General features: G+C 47.1%; 1 long non-coding RNA gene across 1 annotated transcript; it reads left to right on the top strand.

Annotated features, from left to right (window-relative positions):
* The first annotated feature begins 5,537 nt into the window (after positions 1-5,537).
* LOC146868970 (uncharacterized) lies at positions 5,538-6,088 on the top strand. Its single transcript, XR_014966463.1, has 2 exons — positions 5,538-5,632; positions 6,006-6,088. It is a non-coding gene; the product is annotated as an uncharacterized LOC146868970 (long non-coding RNA).
* Positions 6,089-22,050: the final 15,962 nt, after the last annotated feature.

Below are 22,050 nucleotides of genomic sequence, written 5' to 3'. Positions count from 1 at the left end.
TGTCTCTCCCCTGAGTGTCCTGATATATGTTCACAAAACTAAAGCTTCAACTACCTTCAATAATATTGAATGCAGTGGGCAATATTTTCAGAAGGCCAAATCAAATATGTAAGTTAAAGTCTTAAGAAGGAATGAGAGATTCACTCAAAGTCAAAAATATAACTTTACTTCAATAAAGTACCGTCTTTGAGGGAGATTTCCACGGCCACACAAAAGCTGATGGCGGTACTCCAACAAGAGGTATCCACAGGATTGTGATAGCACAATGCAATCCTCAAACTGAGGGAGCCACAAGCAGACAACAATGCAGTCACTGGGAAGCAAGGTCCACTGTATGAACTATTTTATGGTGATCTTCGGTTGCAATGCACGGTTACTTCTAAGCACTGCTGCCCGCCGACACTATGGCATAAAGAATGCTCTCCATTCTTCCTCTTCTGCTGGACTTTTCAACACCAGGGTCACACTATACCTCATGCCTCCTGCACAGTCTCTCCTCTTGCAGGGTTGGTTGGCTCCTTACCTCTCAGCAGGCAAACTGGTTTCTAGGCACTGCAGGGCAGGTGGACCAGCTCTAGTTCAGAAGCAGTTCTCTGCAGAGCATTCCCTTCCTTAGTCATAGAGAAGTTGGAAGTGGACTAACACATGGGTCAGAGAGTTCTACTTCTATATAGTAACATCAGGTAGGAGATGTGGATCCGCTGTCTCTACTTTCAGACCGGTTGGAGATGGTTCTCCCTACAAGTGTTCTTTCTAGTCTGCTCTCCAGACACAGCCTTGCAGGGCTGCCTCCAACCTGTAGCAGTCTGAAGAGGCACAAAAAGGTGTGAGGATTCTGCACCTGGCTGTTATCAAACAACCTGAAGAGTGTGATCAGTGAAAGACTAGAGGCTGGGCCTCAATTAAAAGGTCCCCTTCATGCTGCACAACAGAGTCTGGTGTCTGGTTTAGGGTCTTTCTTACCAGTCTCGAGGCCTTGGTACGGTTCTTGTAATTCCTGGTTTGGCCGAGATAGGGGCGACATGTTCCGGTAGCCACGGTTCTGCCGACAATGAAAGCCTAGGCAGCCAGTGCCCTCCAGAAGGATTCCAAGAGGAAAAACCCTGGAGGGAAAAAAACCTCTGATGTTGATGATGAGACTCCAGGAATGAAGGCGAAGACAAGGAGCCAGAAAATACTGGAAAACCAGGAGCCCAAAAAGGAACCAGGGGAAGACTGGAAGACAAGCTGGAACAGAAGGTGCAAGGGGGAAAAATAAGTGCCAACAGGAGGAAGGAATCATCAAAACAAGAGCCACTGAACCAACAGGAGCGAGGACACACCAGCAGGAACCAACAGGAGCGAGGACATACCAGCAGGAACAAGGAGTGTTGCAACGCAAAGAAGGAAAGGTTCTGATCCCTTAAATACAGAACAAACAGGAAGTGACATACAGGAACAGGAAGTGACAAAACGGGAAGGAGAGGTGTCACCATCTTGGATAGGGAAAAGAGTGAAGTGCAATAATATGGCCCCCAAGGAAGGGGGATCACCAGATGCCCACACTAGGTGAGTGTAATGTCCCAAGGAGCCTCGGGAAGCAGATTGGCCGCCGTGCAAGTATGCGGCATGCCCGAAAACCAACAGGCTTTTCCGCAACGCTGTTGAAATGGACACAGTGGCCGCGATGCTGTACTGAGGCGCCCCCGAAGAGGAGGGAGGGGCGCTGCGGGCTGCAGCACAGCCAGCGAAGAGGAAACAGGTAGCACCGCGGTCGCGAGTTGGCCTGCGACGTATCATCTGGAGTCAGATCCTTCTCCTCCGCCAGCTATCAAATGGCATTGCTTCTCAAATACTAAACAGCAGCTCCTTGCTCAGCAAAAGGCCTTATTGAATTGCTAAAGCAGTCTTGGCTCCTGGTCACTTGCTTCAGTGCCTAGGTCCTCTCTCGTGGCAGTATCCCTCCAAAGTGTCATTTTGATACATCAATAAATTCTGTGCCTTATAATAAGGAGGTAGATATCTTAGCATGAAAGACCTCCAATAGAGGTGCAAAATGTCTTCTCCCGCTGGCCCTATAGAGGAAACTCAGATATTTAGCCTGAGAAGTGACTTTAGCCATTTAAATTTCCGCACACTATCTTTCCCAAAAAAAGGATACGATATTACAATTTTTGACCATGAAAAAGACCATACAAAATGTCCATATTTGAGCTTCTTCCTCCCATGCATACACATAATTTTACTTTTAGATACGTTGATCTTTATGTAATGTGCCTCAGCAAATATTCGGAGTGCCTGCAGACTGCTATTTAGACACTGGGGGGTTAGATCAAAAGTTATTATGTCATCTGCATAAAGTAGGCATACAATAGGCTTCCCCTAAACTATCGGGGCAATACCCTCACTTTATGCCAAATGATCAGGGATTTCTGAAATATACAGGGAGAAGAGCAAGGGAGCAAGCTCCCTTGTTAGCCCATTTGGGGTAGGGATAGCTTGCGATAAACCCCTATCCCCACCCAAAAAATCTCTGGATCCAGTATTAGTATGAAGGGCGCAAACCAGCTTTAAAAAGGGTCCTCGGCAAACCCACATTTACAAGCTCACAACACAGCAAAGAGCAATCTACTTTATCAAATGCTGTGGAGTCAATAAAAGCTGTGACTACCTTTCCCCCTCTAACTTTAACGTATGTTTCATTTATTACTTGAAGGGCAGTCATATTGTCAGTCGTTCCGTGCTTCATCCTGAACCCAGTTTGCTCCATAGGTATACCTTTATGGACTTCTGCCTATTCACTAATCTTTGTCAATAAGCATGTAGGAAAGACCCTACCCACCGCATCAAGGAGAGCCATCTGGTGATAGTTTCCTGGTAGGTTACAGTCTCCCTTCTTAAAGAGTGGAACTATGATAGTCACCTTCCAAGAGAGGGGAACCATTTTTCTTTCCTAGCAACATTTAAAATCTGGGCTAAGAATTTTACTCTAGAGAGGACCATTTTGCTTTATAACAGTGATTGGCATTTCATCAGGGCCCATCACCGCTGAAGTGCACTGTTCGATCTTACACGTAAACAAGGTAAGACAGGGACGCATACACCACAGGTTCCTTCCCTGTATGTATGGGCAGCGGTATAAAAGGTATGGCGGCTCACTGCACTACGTTTCCCAGAAAGCAGCAGGGCATCACCATGCTAAATTTAGCCTTCCTCGTAGGCACGCCTTCTATATAAGCGCTTCCGGTGCAAGGGGAAGGCGCTTGACACTTTAGTTCCGAGCCACAGAGAAGAGCGGACGCTTTTCTTCTCGCGGAATGGAGATTACAGCCGATGTTTACCTTTGACCCTTGCACCGCGGATTGCTAGCAGAGGACTTCACAAGACCTGGGACGCGTCCTGCAGTGTATTCGTGAAGCGCCGGTTGAAAATTCCCACTGAGCCTTTCACCTGAGCAAATCGGAAGTTCACTGAAGAAACCATAGCGCGCTCTGGGCGCATTTCTCCCTCCGGACGGCGTTTCACGCCTCCCAGCTGGGGAGCGTGCAGGCGCTGTGCGTCAAGTGATAGAAGTGCCGGAGTGCTCCTTATTAGTGATTATCTGCTTGAGCGCTCGCGGCTTCCATCTGTGTTAGCGCGTGCTGCTTCCACGGACCTGACCCCCGGTGGCTTCCTGAACCGGCGGGGACCGGATATTAATGCAAACGCTGTTAGGAAGAACAGCGAAAGAAGCCTTGTGGTGTGTGCACTCTTGCCTGCTGTGAGGTAACAGAGGTTGGAGTGACAAGTTACTGCCTTAATTAACTCTGGTCTGCAGTGACACGTAACTAGTAATTAATCCTACAGCGCAGCTGAGAAATGCCTTTCCTGGTCTGATTTCATGCAAGCTATTATGCTATTTTCCGGTAAATCGTGAATGAGCGAAAGAGAGCCAGTGACTGCTGTTGTATGTGGTGTGGCGCTTGACTTGTGTGATTCATGTTCGTCTTGTGTTTTCCTTTATTCCCCATGCAGATCGTCTGTGTACACACCTAGACCAGACCTACGAAGCAAGGGTTCCCGGCAGGATTTTGTTACTTTCTCCCCTTCCCTTTTCCCCGGGGTCTTCTCCTCCATATCTGTGTTTAGCCATACTGTGGGAAGCAGTGTCCTGGCGAGGAGGGAAGCTTCTCTGCATGACATCGTCCCTGCTGGCTGCTAGCCAGAGGTTAGTGGCAAAACTACTCCTTCTTGCGCTGCTGACAACCTGACCTGCACATTCCCTAATTACAAGCTATATATCTTTTTTAGGGGGCCTTCCATACAGAGCGAGATCTTCCTTTACTGTAAAATACTTTATGGCACCTTCGTTTACTGCAGAGAGCCCCTGAATAACACTGGCCGATTTGAGTTCTTCTATAGCAACAGGGATGGATCAAGCTCTAGTTCTACCGCGCTGAGTTCAGGGTGCCTCAGTGTCCGTGCTGGGATGAAAAGTACTGCGGGGCTCGTGGGGTCACAGCGGCCAATGGCGAGAAGGTATTGTCAATTGCGCGAGGTCGTGGAGTCCGAGGGGCAGCCTGATGACTCACCTGTGAGGTGTAACTGCTGACCTGCTGCTGTGGAGCAGAGGGCCCTGCTCTTGCTGCCGTGACTGTGGCCAGGCTCGGGGGCCCTCCGGTCGAAGCTATATGCTGCAGATGGCTGCTGGGACCACATGATCTGGTGCCGTGGATGGGATCGGCCGCCCGGAGCTGCGGGGCCGTCCTCTGTCTGAGTAACTCTCTGGCTACTATGATCCCACCCGGAATGTTGGAGCCCTAGTACACATCAGTCTTAATGTGGGAAGTTGCCTGGGGGTAGCGGCAAATGGTGCTGGCTGCTTACTATACGAGGTAGGCTAGACCCTGTGAAGCCTGTTGCTGCTGCTGTTGGCGCTGAGGGGAGTGCGCATGTGAAGCTCGAGTACCAGACTGCGGCTGCCACATGGAGTTATGGGAATCAGGAGACGGTGCTTTGGCTCTCAGCGCTAGTTTGGACTGAAAGTGAGTTGCGTTGTACAATCTCTGCCATACACATTGGCTACTGCACTGATAGGGAGCTTGACTGTGGATAACTCATTGTGACTGTCTTGCTGAGGCTGCTGGCTGGGGAGGCACTGCGATGCTGGCCCTCTACATCTTGGGAGGGCAGGTCAGTGCTAGTGCCCCATAAGGATCCCCTGATTGCTGTGCCAGTTCGCTCTGGATCCTGGGAGGTGCGGCACCGGGAGCTGTCACTGTGACCGGCGTGGAGCCTGATGGGGGGAAAGGAAGAGCGGCCATAATGGGCAAGCCAGTCAAGAACCAACCTCGCCTTACCTATGAGATGCGAAAGCCTGGGAGGTCGCAGCAGAGGCCGACCTCTGACTCTGAGCTGGATGCTCCATCGGAGGCCACCACATCACTGGAAACTACACTTCTGGCGGGAAGATTGATGCCTTAAACTTGTGCATGGATCATATGTCGGCGAAGCTCGTTAAACAGACACCGACAGGCACCCGACTGGGCGAGGCGGAGAAGCGTATCTCTGACGGTGGGGAAGAAGGCAAACAAAACAAGGGAAGGAAGAAGTGGTAGACGTCCGCTGGATCTTCTGAGAGAGTCTTCTTGAACCCTAAAGGAGAAAGCACAAGGTCAGTACTAAGTATAAATACAAGCAAGCTAACTATATACCCCACCTTATTCCCAAAAGATACTTTGGATGGAAGAAGCCGATTTGTGCAAGGAAACAGGGACGATAGAACACCCCCTCTATCTAGAAGGACGGACAAGGGTCAATAAGTAATAGGACTGCAGAAGTTAGCATGTGAAACAAGAAAGAAAGAAAGATCGGATACTGTCCTAGGTTAGAATCACCATCGGAATGGAGGACCCCTTAAGCAAAACTAAAAAATATACCTGTTACTCCTATACGCAGGGAAAACCGCAGGGGTCTATACTTATGCAACTAGTGCCGACGAAGAACTGGACTCTTTTATAATGCCAATATGTCTTCTTTCTTTATAGGAACTAGAAACAAAATAATCAACAGAAATGGGCAAAGGAACACAGGACCATCAGATAAGTACTGTTCCTCTATCAAAAATAAAGCTGGTATATTTAAAAAAAGAAACAAAGATACTGAGATGCTTTAAAACCCCTTGTCTAATTCTTATTCTTGCAGAACCAGGACGCAAAGGGTTAATTCTGACTGGAGCTCCATAGTAACAAAGTAAGCTGACCAGAGAAGAGCAGCTAACAACCAGCCCCGGAAGAACACCCGAGGATCCAGGAAGTAGAAGAGCACACAGGAAGCCAACAGCATCACGAGCGACCGAAAGCCGGAGATCAAGCACCGGGACATGTAAGCTGGGAAATGTAGAAAGCGGTGGGAGGCCTGGCGGGATCCGTACTGGAACGCAAAGCGCGTTACCAGTGTGGATCCCGTCCTTAAGTATCCCTCAAGCGCCGCCCCGGCCGCCGACAGGGAATGGCGGGCGGGGCTCTCTGCTCCGGATGCAAGCACGGGCGCCGTTAAAGGCGGCGCATGCCACGGAGCCTGACAGGTACTCCTGGTGCAGGGTAGTATGGGTGGCATGAATATTCTATTTGTTATGGGCCCAACATAGACGACCCCACCTTCTTCAACAATATTTGGAGGCATATTGCGTCTTTTCCTCCCTCTGATGTGATATGGGGTTGTGACCTGAATGTATACCTTGACCCGCAGCTTGACCACTCGGCTGACATGACATGGCATGGGAAACAAGCCGTTTTGGTAGTTGCAAAAATAATGGAGACCGAGGGATTGGTGGATCTGTGACGGGCCAGATTCCTGCTGTGAAAGAGGGGACATGTGCATGGATCATGGTCCAGGCTGGATTATTGGCTGATCTCCAAGGCTGTGAGCTCCTGGGTAGTGCCCGTGAAACATCTAGCCAAAACACTTTTGGACCATGCCGCGGTACTCCTTGAGCTAGCTATGCCAGTGCATACCAGGCTGCCGTTTCAGTGGAGGCTACAGCCTTCGTCTCTGCTGGACCAAGTGTTATGCGCCACGATAGATGCAGCTATCACAAACTTTATCCCTGAAAATGAGGGCACCGTAGACCAGGTGGGTACACTCTGGGAGGCTTTAAAAATCACCATACGGGGTGAATGTATCGGTGCGCAGGCAGGCGTATTATAATCACTGTGGAACAGGCTGCAGGACATAGATGACAGGATCCACATGCTGGAACGTTTGTACGAACAGCGCCCTTCACACGCACTGTTAGCACGAATCAGAGAATTAGTGACAGAACATAATCAGGTTGCTGACAAGGAGGTACTGCACAGGACCCGTAGGTACAAGGCGTGTCTCTATGGGGAGGGGGCAGGCCAAGTCACTCTTTGACGCACAAATTGAAACTGCCAAGGACACAGGAGCATATTGTAGAAATAGTGGACAGTGAATTCATAGTACACTACACCACTTCTGAAATCAGCAAGGTGTTTATTTATTTTTTCTCTAATCTGTACGGGCATAAATCGAGTGTGCAAGACAGCAAGATATCCAGTTACCTAGATGACATCGCCCTAGGCTGGTTATCTCCGGGCCAGTGCGAGTATTTGACTCAGCCTTTTACAGTGGAGGTTGTCAAGGAAGCTAGAATGACGCTTCCGTCTGGTAAGGCGGCTGGGCTGGACGGGCTGCCCAGCGAATTTTATAAAATGTATGGAGATGCTCTGGCCCAGAGACTACTAAAGGTGTTCGCTGGAGCATACGAAGGGGCGTTCTGCCGCCCACCCTGAGGGAGGCACTCATTGTAATGCTGCTGAAACCGGATAAGGAGGCCAACTAGTGAGAATCATACAGGTCACTGTCCTTAATAAACATTGGCAAAACAATTCTTGCGAAAATCATCGCCACTAGACTTCAACCTCTGGTTCCAAATCTGATCCTACCGGATCAATCGGGATTTGTTCCATAAAGATCAACAGTACATAATTTGCGCACTATTTTTGCTGTGTTGCATCAGTTAGAGCCTGAGCTTCCAGCCACGGCCGTATTGCTAGACGCGGCGAAACATTTGACTCGATACACTGGGGCTATATATTTGACCGTGTTGGACACACTCTGAAGGAAGCTGATAAAGGCTCCCCGCAGGCACTGGTACTGTTGGATCTCTCTGCGGCATTTGACACGATCGACCATGGCATCTTGGTCGACTGTGTCAGGGATGCAGTTATCCAGGATCGGCTCTTAGCTGGATTAGATCATTCCTGGAGGACGGCTCCCAATCGGCCTGCACATCCCAGTTCACGGCACCTAAAATGAGAACTACATGTGGAGATCCTCAGGGCTCCTCACTATCTCCTCATCTGTTTAACCTCTATCTTCTCCCACTGATCCGGTCTTTGAAAGAGAGAAGGTGTGCACCTTCAACTATGCAGACGACCTGCAATTAATGTTCACCATTAGTAACACTCCTGAATCAGTCCTTGAGTTTCAAACTACTATGCTGCACATCCGCAATTGTATGAACAGCAACCATTTAAAACTCAACCCGGACAAGACAGAACTTATCCTGACAGGGGGTAGCCATAATCCATGGAGCTCACACCTCTGGCCTATTGAACTGAGATCCCCCGCCCACTCCATGCCCCTCGGCTAAGAGTCTTGGGATGAGAATTCACTGTGACCTCACGATAAACTCAAATTGGATCAGTAATTTCATCCTGCTTCTTTCAGTTAACGAAGATGGGAAAGATCAGTAGACGTCTCGCTCAGGAAGCACTGATATAGGTTGTTCTAGCCATGGTCATATCGCATTCAGACCATGCCACTCTCTATGCTTTGGCATGCCACTATATTTAACTAAAAGACTGCAATTGGTGCAGAACCAGGCTGCTAGACTGATCTTCCAGCAGCCTAGATGGCAACATGTAACCCCTCTCATGAGGAAGTTGCATTGGCTTCCCATTCCACAGCGATGGGCCTTCAAAGTTGGCTGCCTTATCTTTAAGTCCTTGTATGGCAGGAGTCCCAAATTAATTTCTAGCCTTATACAAGGCACATACCCACTCGCAACCTGCGCTCAGCTCACATGAACCTTCTGGTGACACCTTCCTAAAAATTGAAGTGACAGGGCGGCTGCAGGTTCTCAGTACTGGCACCCAGATTCTGGAATTCCCTTCCGTCTGACATCAGATCCTGCACTGACCTCTTGAGTTTCAGAAAACTTCTCAAGGCATGGTCTGTTCACACAGACATACGATTCATTCAATTGGGCTCAGGCATCTCCTAGATGTACATGTGCTTTATAAGAATTTTTAACATGACATAACATAGTGAACCCTCCCCCGCCCCAGCCTTGCTTTGGGAACAGCAAGGGTGAAGTTCTTGATGGGCCTCTTCTGTCTGCAACTCTGCAGACAAAGGCTCAGCTCATAATTAATGTGAGAAGGTGGGTGAATAAGTAAGTGAAGGAATGGGTAAATGGCTGAATGGATTAGTGAAGGGATGAATGGATGAGTGAAAAGGTGAATGGATGGATAATGAGAGAAAGGATGGATGGATGAGTGAGTAGATACATGAGAGAAAGGGTAAATAAATAGATGTATGGGTGGAGTGGTGGATGTATGGGTAAAAGGGTGGATGGATGGTCAAAAGGGTGAATGCATTGGTAAAAGGGTGGATGGATGGATAAATGAGTGGATGGATGGGTAAAATGGTGGACCTATATCCAAGAGCAGGTGAGTTGAAAGACAAATTGGGGGCAGCCAAATGTCTAAGTACCTATGACTTAACTGCAGGGCACTGGCAAATTGGCATGGCCCCAGGAGCATAAGAAAAGACAGCATTTTCCACACCTGATGGGCATTATCAGTTTACTGTAATGCCCTTTGGGCTAAAGAATGCCCCTGCCACTTTCCAGAGGTTGGTGAACCATGTCCTGGCTGGGCTGGTGTCTTTAGTGCAGCTTATCTTGATGATATTGCTGTCTTTAGCACCTGACAGGATCAACCAATCCACCTTGGGAAAGTTTTAAATGCCCTGCTAACTGCAGGCCTAACTATCAAGGCATCCAAATGCCAGATAGGGCAGGGCACTGTGGTGTACTTGGGCCAGCTTCTTGGTGGCGGCCAGGAACAACCCTCACAGCCCAAGATCCAGGCCATCCTGGACTAGGCAGATCCAACAACCCAGACCCAAGTCAGGGCATTCCTTGGCTTGACTGGGTACTACAGGAGGTTTGTGAAGGGATATGGGTCCATTGTGACCCCCCTCACAGAACTCACCTCCAAGAAGTTGCCCAAAAAAGGTAAACTGGACAATTAGTTGTCAAAAGGCTGTTGACACCCTGAAAGAGGCAATGTGCTCAGCACCAATTCTCAAAGCTCCAGATTATGCCAAGCAGTTCATAGTGCAGACTGATGCCTCTGAGCTAGGGATAGGAGCGGTCCTATCCCAGACCAATGATGAAGTCCAAGACCAACCTGTTGCTTTTATCAGCAGGAGGCTACTCCCCAGAGAGTAGCGTTGGAGTGCCATTGAGAGGGAGGCCTTTGCTGTGGTTTGGTCCCTGAAGAAGTTGAGGCCATACTTGTTTGGTACTCACTTCCTGGTTCAAACTGACCACAGACCTCTCAGATGGCTAATGCAGATGAAAGGGGAAAATCCAAAACTACTAAGGTGGTCCATCTCCCTACAGGGAATGGACTTTGAAGTGGAACACAGACCAGGGACTGCCCATGCCAATGCAGCTGGACTTTCCATGTTCTTCCTCTTAGAAAATGAAGACTCTCTAGGGAAAGGTTAGTCTCATCCTTTTTCGTTGGGGGTGGGTTGTGGGAGAAAGTGCCCTCTTTCTGCATGGTTGCCCCCACTTTTTACTGAATTGCTGATGTACTTTGACTGAGTATGCCCTGGGCTCCAGCTAATCAGGTACCCAGGGCCTACGTTCTTTCCCTAATACTGCATTGAAGCCTAAACCCAATTGGCATCACTGGCCACAGGTCAGCTCCTGGTAAATGGTACCACAGGGACCCAGGGCACTGTGACCAGAGAAGGCCTCTAAGTGCTGCAGCACTTATTGTGCCACCCGTAGAGGTCCTGTACCCTGACACTCACACACTGCCTTTGGAGGCTGCATATCTTCCCTGTGTGCCATGCCCACAACCCACTGCCATGGCACAGATCAGTCACCCCCTCTAGCTGGGTACACATATACCTGTGGTGAGGGTACAGGTGCATGAGCCCTGTACCCCTCCCGTGTGTAAGTCCATTATTAGACATTGTAAGTGCAGTGCTGCCACTAAGAATATATGGTGCTGGGAGGTTGTCATTATGAACTCCACAGCACCATAACGGCTACAACTTCTCAGCACATTAAACCCACGCTGACGCTAGTGTGGGATTTAATGAAAAATGCACACAGAGGGCATCTTAGAAATGCCAGCTGAAAACTAACCTACCACTAGTGTCCAGGCTGAGTGGCTGCTTTCAGCTGCCACCACCAGACATGTTTCTGGACCCCTGGGTCGAGAGCCTGCTGCTCTCTAGGGCCTGAAACAATGCACATCCTGGGATGAGGTACCAAGCCTCCTCCCCCAGGATGGGCAGGGTTCACTAAGGGGAAGCTTTAAAGGCTTGCCACCTTTACGAGCTTCCCCAGGGCACCTGCTGCTCCTAGCAACTGGTCCCCACTGGTTCTAACCCCCACTTTGTGAGGAAGAGAGGTATGCCAACCTCACCTCTCAGGTGGGGGAGGCGAGGTGAAGCACAACTCTCAGTCCACACCATCTTGAAGATGGGGGGACTCAGCCAACCAGGAACAGGCTCACGCCCCCTGTGAGAAGGTGGCCTGATATATGCTGTCCACTAGTTCTAGTGGAAAACCTTGTATCAGTCCAAACAACCCTTTATGGTGATAGGTTAAAGACAACCTTATATGAAAGCTAACCTAGTGGTAGCTGTGGAGAGCAGCCTTCAGGCTAAGTCTTGAAGGAATGTAAAGCAGCTTGTTTCACCAGTCTATAATCTATTGAATGATCAAATGAAAAGACAACCACACCAGGTATATATTTAAAATATATGTATTTAAGATAAAACACACCCCTCTAGTCTCTTTATGAGACTGGAGTTCGAAGTACTTTAGTTACAAGTGTTTAAGCATCAGTAAAAGCACAAATACACGTTTGGGCCCAAGGGCGTACCAAACCATATACTAAAAAAGTGGAATAAGAACCACTACTGTAATAGGCACTAGGCCTATTGCCTCTAGAATCGGTGGGACCCCAAGGAACCACCCAAGGTAGTGACACAGGGGACCCACGGGAGCCATATGCACTGTGAAAACACAACTGCGGGTTCCTATTATCTTCTATGGGGAATGTCGCGGTTGGAATTTTAAAGATTAGGGACACTTCTAATCGAGTCAGGACCAAACCCTTTTGGACTTAGACAGTTCTAGTGTTAGCACCCACGAGAGCACCGGAGTACTCGAGTTACCTCACCCAGGGAAGCCGGGTGCATAGGTGTCTTTTGGTGTCGGGTCGCGTTGTCGATTCCAATGGAAGCCTGCAAAGAACTGATGCTGCCGTGAATAGGAGAAGTGTCCGGAGAGATCCAAGCCTGGATCTCGGATGTAAGGAACCTGAAAACAGAGTGGACAGAGTCTGGGTCACTTGCCAGTGCCCTAGGGCAGGATGGACCAATGCCCACAGATATCGGGTGCTTCAGGTGAGTTGATGGGTGTCTTGACTCCTCAGCCACGAGGTCCAGGAGGCGTCAAAGAAGCCCCTGAGCCGGATTCGAGCTGTCCCACGAAGTCTGTCAAGTGCTGCAGTGTCAGCGACCAGAAAGGACCCAACAAGCCTTGGCAACGGCAAGTCACGGGAACTCAAAGAAAGGACTGCGGTGCAGACCAGCAAGGTCTAATGGACTCACCCAGTGAGGGTAAGTAAGAGGAAGTCTGGAGCAACCAGAAAAGCCCAAGCAGAAGTGGAGTTGCCTTCGTGGGGACGTGCTAGCCAACAGGCTAGTGATCGTGAAGGAGCCTCGAGCTGTCGCACTTGAAGCTGGCCCACGGGTCACTCGTGGAGTGGAGGCCAACAATCTTTGGTGCAGGAGGTGTTCAAGGCCGGGGCTACTCGGAGCCCAAAGCACAACTTCGAGGATGACCAGGAAGGCAGTGTTGCTGCAAAAGTTCACGGTGTCCAGGGGTCACGGTTCCACGTTACCCACGATAGCCACGGGCCTCAGCTTTGCTGTGGACTCAGGGTAGCCTCGGGGAAGTCTGGAAATCCACCTCTGGGGATGCAATCAATCAATCAATCAATTTGTAAAGCGCGCTACTCACCCGTAAGGTCTCAAGGCGCTGGGGGGAGGGGGATCCGCTACTGCTCGAAGAGCCAGGTCTTGAGCTGTTTCCTGAAGGAGAGATGGTTCTGGGTCAGTCGTAGGTGGGTGGGGAGGGAGTTCCATGTCTTGGCCGCCAGGTAGGAGAAGGATCTTCCTCCGGCGGTGGTCTTGCTGATGCGCAGGATGGTGGCGAGGGCGAGGCTGGCAGAGCGGAGGTGGCGGGTGGGTGTGTAGAATGTGAGGCGGTTGTTGAGGTATGTGGGTCCCATGTCATGGAGAGCCTTGTGTGCGTGGGTGAGGAGTCTGAACGTGATCCTCTTGCTGATGGGGAGCTAGTGCAGGTCTCTCAGCTGGGGAAAGATGTGGCTGAAGCGTGGGGTGTCCAGAATAAGTCGTGCAGAGGTGTTCGGTATGCGCTGGAGTCTTTTCTGTAGTTTGGCTGTGGTTCCAGCGTAGAGGGTGTTTCCGTAGTCCAGTCGGCTGGTGACGAGGGCCTGGGTGACCGTCTTCCTGGTGTCGGTGGGTATCCACCGGAAGATCTTTCGGACCATGCGCAGGGTGTTGAAGCAGGATGACGAGACGGCGTTGACTTGCTTGGTCATCGTGAGGGAGGAATCCAGGATGAAGCCCAGGTTGCGAGCATGGACCGTTGGCTTTGGAGCGGAGCCCAGGGCAGGGGGCCACCAGGAGTCGACCCAGGCGGAGGGGGATGTTCCCAGGATGAGGACTCCCGTCTTATCTTCGGCGTCCGGCGGGAGCTTCAGAATTGCAGACCGGTCAGTTGCTTCTTTGGTGCCTGCCAAGAAGGGGAGTCACTCCTTGACCCCAAGGGAGATTTCTTCCATCTTATAGTCGTGATAGAAATTCGAAGGTCCAGGATATATGTTGCAGAGGTTCGTCCAGGGTAATCTAAAGTCCTAGGGACTGGATTCCTTTACTTATACTAAGTTTAGGGGATGGACTAACTCTAAGGTCCCACCTATGGGTGGACCTGGGGTGGGATGGTTACACCCCTTCCCCTTTGCACAGTTTCGCGCCAGAGCAGGGGCTGAGTGCCCCTGCAACCGGTTTAAACTGGGCTATGCACAGGGACACCTTGTGTGCCTCAGGCAGTGTCTCAGAAGCATTCTCTGAATGCACGCACCCTGCCCCAGTACACATCTGCCTGTCTGGGAAGGTGGTTACACCTCCCCTCGACAGGAAACCTATTGTCCAGGTCTCCCCTACCGGAGTTTCGGTCAGCAGCAGGAGGCCAGACTCGTGTCTGTGGCAGTGGCATCCATTTTGTGATGCCAGGGCTTTGGAAAGTTTTAACCGGGCTTAGCCAGTGTGAACATGTCTCTCCCTCTAGAAGGGTGGAATGCTACCCCCACCGCCAGAACTGGCGGGGGGGGGTTGTATTCCAAAGAGTTTGTCACCAAACACAATATGTTTTGATGCAGCCATCCCAAAGTTAGCATTTACCGCGAGGTTATAATGCACATAAGAGTATATGGTATGGCTGTATCACAGAACAGCCATAAGGAAGTACTTCCGAAAGCTGCAGAGGGGCTCAGCTCATCCTTGGGCACCCTCTCACATAAAACCAAGCACCCTGCCTTCGGGATTGTCAAGGCCTGCCATAGGAGTGGCTTATAGGTTTATATGTGTCTGTATAAGGTAGTGATATAGGTAGCCTATACCACAGTAAGGGGTGCAAGCAAATGCTGGAGCGGGTAGTACAACATTTTGTATACCCCCCCATTCTGCATGTTTATATTAATCCGAATAATCAATTAATTGTAATATTATTAATTTGTTTGAAGTGATAACAACTATATTAACAAAAGAAATACACGTAGGAATTGCACTTTGCATGGCTATATAAATTATGAATTAACTTGTGTACGCATATTAATAGTAGAAAATTAGAATATTGCATCTTATATGTTGCTTTAAGTGATGTATTGGTGATTTGTGCTTTATTCAGTGAGTATAAACCGCTCTGAGTGTTGCTTTTGCTAGATAAATACACGCACATATGGGTATTAGCAAGGGGATAACATTTTATTAGTCATTTCTATGTTTTAATTACGTTTTTGTGTTTCTTTTGCTTAAGTTGACCATTTCGGCCTATACAAGATGGCTGAACGAGACGTTAAACGTGACTGCCCTGACAACACGAGGTTCTGGGTGAAATGCGCAGGCGTCACCGCCAGCAACAGTGGCCTGGACCTGACCCTGGGAGAACATGTACCCTCCAAGGACGCTCCGGGAACCCATCCAAGACTAAAGACAAAGCTCAATTTAAAAGCCGGAACAAGCAAGTTTGATGACTTCACCATTCAACACCCTGAGAACTCTACCCCGCCACCCCAAGTTGACCAATCCAGACTCTCTAAACCCCGATCTTGATACTTTTTGATGTTATTTTCATTATAAAAGTAGGTAGGGAAATGAACTGTCACCGCTTGCTCTTCTTTGACGAACTCAATTTCCTGACGTTATGCTGACGGAGAGGACGGTGACACTGCTGGACAGCTGTTATCCTAAATCTTTGAAAGAATGAATTGCGGCCTAACTTTGCTGAATAAATTCTTCTTTGAATAATTGACTTAGAGGACGACTTTAGCCAGAATAGGTAAATATGATGCTCTGAAATGCTGATGATGATTTCTATCTTTTCTTGCAATATAATTTAGTTAAAGAATATTTAATTAATTGACAAATGTGTTGTGTCGGTTATTTGAATAAGAGAAATGTGGTAAGGAAGTAATGTATAGATAGACGAGCATTATTCATTCAAATCAAATATAACAACTAAATGATCCATCTCCTTATGAGAGGGATATCTTAGAAGTCTGAGGGCAATGTGTTTAAGGGTAAGGTAAAGGTATTACTCTCATGTCAGCGTTTGGAAGCGTATTTCCCTCAGAAAACAGATCAACAGAGTGTAAGTATATTGGTGTTACGGGCGCCACCAATGAATGTATTTGAGTGAATTGGATGCCGAGGTAGTTGGTCTGTGCCGAAAGGGGGAATATGACGTTCTGCGCTGCATCAGTTTTCTGGTAGCAAGACGAGGGTTTTATTGTTTTGGTTTGGTGATTATTGCTTGTAAATAGCTCATTGATTATTGGTTATTGATATTGGTTTATGTACTAACACTCTATCTTGAGTCGTGTTGAGTTTTATGTTGTTTGCACGGCTTCTGGGATGTAGGAAGCCAGAAGTTAATAACGGTTCCGTAGTAGAGCAGAGGTAAGCGCTGTTCTCGGGAAAGACGGAATTGTTGTTATCCTGTAGGTACACAGGAGAAAACGTGTGACGATTGAAGTTGCACGACGCATTGTCTGGGTTCGATTCGCTGACATCGTCGTGTGTTGCCATTAGAGACATTTTCTGTGTGAGAGAAGTGTGTATGATAGCGAAGGTTACCTGTGAAATTCTGGTCTTAGGTACCAGGGATCGAACTGGCATTCTGATAACGCTTATCACTGGAAAGGTAATAGGTACTCTCTGAGCTTGTTAGAAGGACAAAGGAGAGGTAAGCGCTGTTTTGTTAACGTGTGTTAATAATTCTGTAGTAGAACAGACTGTTCGCTGTTCTCGGGAAAGACAGGATTCTGTGTGACTGTACTACATTTTCTAGTGTGAAAGTCACTGAACGAAAGAGCATTTGGGTTAATTGCGAAACTCTGGGTTTATTTCTCAGGAGCATTGGGTCTCCAACTATGTGTCTTAAATACTAGAGAAACAGTTAGCTAATGCTTGTTAGAAGGGTGAAGTAGAGGGATGTGCTACTATATCAACGGAAGTAACGATTCCGTAGTAGGGCAGAGGTAAGCGCTGCTCTCGGGAAAGACGGATTTCTCGTGAGAAAGGTCTATTGCTATTATTTGGTTAGCAGACAATGGAGACGTTTTTATGTCGTTACTAACAGAATTGAAGAAATTGAAACAAAAGCTTGCGGGGCAGATTTGTAAAGGAGGGGTAGACAGGAGCAGGAGCTGCTGCAGCGGCTGCTGCTGACGTCAGAACGACCGCGCTGGGATTGGACAGTCGGTCAGAACTGAAACGCTCCAGATTGGTGCGTTAGTGTGCGCCGCGCTAGGAGTGGAGAAATACAGGGTGACGTAAAACGCTCCCTGTTGGTGCGTTAGTGTGAGTCGCGCTGGGATTTGAGAATTGTGACAGTGACGTAGACGTTCCGGATTGGTGCATTAGTGTGAGTCGCGCTGCGATTGGACAGAGTAGCGGTACAGTCGCGGGAGAAACTAGTGAGACCCGAAACAAAGGAAAATGTATTACGATCCACCAGAAAAGGAGAAAAAGTCATGGTTTGGTAAAATTAAGAATTTGTTTAAGAAGGACAAACCGATCATAACTAGGGAAGGACAGTTACTTCCTCCACCAAAAACCCCTGCATCCTTAATGATTGCGAAATATGGATATCACACCTGTATTTGGTTAGACAACTGGGTTAAGTATACGGAGAAGGATGGAGTGTTGGCTTTTCCAGAACATGGTTCATTTATTTGGCTGTTTTGAGAAATTTGAGAGAGAAAATGATGAATTTAGAACTGAGACCTAGACCAACTCAATTCGAGGCTTTGACGGAATGGGAAAACGAAATGCATGACCGAGAAAGACAGAGAAATGGTAGAGGATCTAGGTACTTGTTTGGCAGATCGTACGGACATGAGACGCATGATGATCGAATGAGAAGGTGGCGGAATGTGAGTATGACTGAGGGTTTGTTTCCCGTAAGAACTGCAGGAGAGAATGAAGGACGAAAGTGTGTAGAAAAGAGGCAAAATGTGGAAACGAAAGGGTATGGAGTGAATGAGTCCGAGGATGATGTTCTTGATGATATGTTCTATAAGAATCCACCACCATATCGACCAGAACCAGAAATATTAACTCCAAGTCCCCCAATGAAAGACAGTACGAATCATAAAATCGGAACCAGAGTTCCAAGATTTGGGAAGAAACAATCCTATTAGAGAGGTAGAAAAGAAGTCTGGAGGAAAACTGGATGGAGAAAATTAAGCAGAATTAGCTAAAACAACCCTAGAATTAACAGAGCAAATAAGAGAATTGACTAAGCATCTGGAAGCGCTAACTGTACCAGTAACGAAAGGTCCAGTAATGCCTATTTTTAACAAGCAGAAAGACAGCGAACATTGTTTGACAGTCCCTTATAAAAGCAATAAACCGGTTGAACAACCAAGAATGAGTCAGAGTAAGAATCCATGGCGACAGACTATGAGTATGATTGAACCGAATTTTTAAATGACCCCGTTTGTAGGTCAGAACTGTGCAGAGAAATGCATGACAATGATTGAGACTATGTCAGAAACACAAAGATTTTGGACAAGGAAATGTAGAGAAGCCAGTAGGACCATCTACAGAGGAGTTGAGTGAATGGTTGAGAAGCTTGCAAAATAAAGACCAAGAATCCCAGTCAATAGATGTAGCTAAATTACGAATGGTACTGGAAGAATTAATAGTAGGAACTATCCTGACAGAGAAGTTAAAAACGTGCCAAGATGAGGAATTGTTATTTCTGTGCAAAAGCGTAACATGGAGAGCGAAAAGTCTTCATGAAAGATTAGAAGAAGTGGCAAATGAGATGGGTATTGATATTGAAAAGGTAAAAGCCTTACAGAAACCCTCTCGAGTAGATTTCACCGAAAAAGACATTGAAAACATGAATACCACAGGACAAATAGGTCAGATAAAGGATATAATTATTTTGTTGAGAAAATGGGGAGATGTGGACAAATGGAAGAGCTGATGGTATCGTAAGCGAGACGATGTTTTAGACAAAACGTTTTCAGTTTATCCTGTAAGAGCGAAAGAGAAGGTTGTGACAGAATACCCTATGAAAGAGATTCCAGGAGGAGGATATGTGCATGTCCCATGGACTAGACAGGATATTTTGTCATTTACGAATGACTTCCCTCGACTGCGTGAAAATCCCGTCAAGTGGTATAGACAGGTGGACAGATTTGTGAAATGATCCAAAGTATTGTGGATTGATCTAAATAGCCTGTTTGACATAATTGTACCAGCAGATCTATGGACAGAATGTAAGATAGTAATAGATTGGCCGACACAGGAATACCCAAGGGATCCTAAGACAGGAGCTCCAGACCCTGAGGTAATGAAGAAATATGAACAGGTTATAGCATTCCTGAAGAACAAGGTACCCCCTAAAGAGACAGATTGGGTGAAAATTGACAGAACACATCAAGAAAGCAAAGAATCAGTAAATGCCTATTATGAGAGGTTAATCTTAGCCTTTAAACAATTCAGTGGAGATGAAAATTTGAGTGACAAGGATTTGAGTCATTTCGTATACAGGTTTGTATATGGTCTTCGTCCAGAAATTAGTGAAATGATAAAACAGCATACGGTAGATTGGCAAAACAAGAAAATAGACGAAGTATTGAGACATGCTAAATATTTCAGTGATGAAATTGAAGCAAAACAGCGAAAACTAAAAGAGAATCCAATGTGGGCACAGGTAAAAGTAGCAGAGAGACAGGAAGCACAATTAGTGGAATAAGCTGGGTCAAAACAAAGATTTAATCCTGGGAAAAATAAAGGGAATATTGAGGAAGCTATAAAGAAATTTCCGTGTCATAATTGCGGTAGGATAGGGCATTGGAAATCCGAGTGTAAGAATCCACAAAGTACTAATGATGAAAATTCATCCTTGAATCCACAGGTGCAGAATGAGGTGAGTGGTCAACAGCAACAACAACAGCAGGGTGTAACACAACAGAATCAGGTGCCAAAACCACCTTTTCCACAGAACAAAAATTGCCAGAAGTATAGTAAGGAGAATGGATTCTACAACGAAGAACAGGTAAATAAGCCACAACGCTCAAGCGCAGCTTTGCAGTATTGGCTGCAACGCGATGAAAGCGATTCAGAAGAAGGTTATTGACGGTGCCGAAGGGAGGAAGAAGAGTGCGTACTTTGCGCAACTCTAGAAGTAGACCAGACAGGCCCATTTGTAGATGGAAAAGTCAATGATGAGAATATTACTTTCCTAGTTGATACTGGTGCTACTCGATCAACTGTTAGATCAGCTGATGTTAAGAATCTTCCTCTCTCGGATGAAACGATCCAAGTTGTTGGGGTCTCCAACAGACAGATTAACCCCTTCCATGCTCATGACGGAACGATTCCGTCATGAGCATCGGTTGAGCTGTGCTCATGACGGAACCGTTCCGTCATGGCCCCGCCCGCGCTCGAACCCTTCAGCACCGCGGGGGAATCCGCGCAGCGCTGAAGGGGTTAAAAGTTACCTTACAGAACCAGTGAAAGTTAGTATAGGGAAATTTTTTGAAATGCACAGATTCGTAGTGTGTGACACTAGTCCTGTGAACTTGTTAGGTAGGGATTTATTGTGCAAGATGATTTGCACTATATTTTGTACTCCAGATGGAGTAGCCTTTGAAACACCAGATGATGATGTGTTGTATAAAATGACATTGGCAAATAGAGAGAAAGAGGTTACAGGAACATATGCTGTAGTCAATCCTGACGAACTACCAAAAGAATTGAAACAATCAGTAAAAGCAGAAGTTTGGGACTTCACAGGAGAAGATGTAGGTTTGATGAGGAATGTAGATCCAGTAAAGATAACTGTAAAAGAAGGAGTAAGTTATCCAAATGTCCCACAATATAAGTTGACTCCAGAAATAATTGAAGGAGTTACTCCTGTGATTGAGAAAATGGTAAAACAAGGAATTTTGAGGCCTCTGGGATGTGGGCTCACAAGCTGTGTACGGAAGCCTCATGGCCAAGAAAGGAAAAGGCACTGGCATTTGCGGTGCAGGGTCATTATGTATGTAAGCTGCTTATCTTTTTGTTCTGCAATAAAAACGGTTTAAAAAAAACCAAAATAAAAAAAAGGAATTTTGAGAGAAATAATGAGTAGCCCATGTAATTCACCAATAATGGGACTGAAAAAGCCTAGTGGGAAGTTCAGAATAGTGCAAGATCTGAGAAAGATAAACAAAATTGTTGTACCATGTTGTCCTATTGTACCGAATCCATCTGTGATTTTATATCAGATCCCTCATGACGCAGAATGGTACACAGTGATTGATTTGTGCCATGCTTTCTTTTCCATCCCATTGCATGGTGCAGTCAGCAAATTTTTGCATTTCGTTTCGGTGAGCGTATTTTGGCGTGGTGCCGAATTCCACAGGGGTATACAGAAAACCCCTCAATATTCAATCAGCTATTGAAAAAGTCTTTGGAGAGTCTAGAAATGCCTGAAAATTCAGTATTAGTCCAGTATATCGATGACCTACTTGTGGCATCGAAAACTCGTGAAGCTTGTGAGGTAGACACGGTAGCTTTGCTGAATCAGATGAAGGACTAAGTGTCACCATCGAAATTACAATTTTGTAAAAGAGAAGTCCAATATTTGGAACACAGCATTGAGAAAGGACACAGGAAAATAACCATAGATAGAATCAGGATCATAAAAAGGAGTCCACCAATGACCCAAAGAGAAGTGAGAAGGTTTCTGGGAATGGTTGGATATTGTCGTCAATGGATAGGCAATTTTTCATTGATTGCAAAACCTTTGGTACGTCTGACAAGAAGTGATGTGAGAGATCCGATTGATTTGAACAAAGAGGAGTTGGCAGCATTTAAGAAGTTAAGAGAAGGATTGTGTGAAGCCCCAGCATTAGGTATGCCTGACTATGATAAGGA

This window comes from Triturus cristatus, chromosome 1_2, assembly GCF_964204655.1.
Source record: "Triturus cristatus chromosome 1_2, aTriCri1.1, whole genome shotgun sequence".
Classification (NCBI taxonomy): Eukaryota; Metazoa; Chordata; class Amphibia; order Caudata; family Salamandridae; genus Triturus; species Triturus cristatus.
This window is presented reverse-complemented; position numbering and strand designations above follow the sequence as displayed.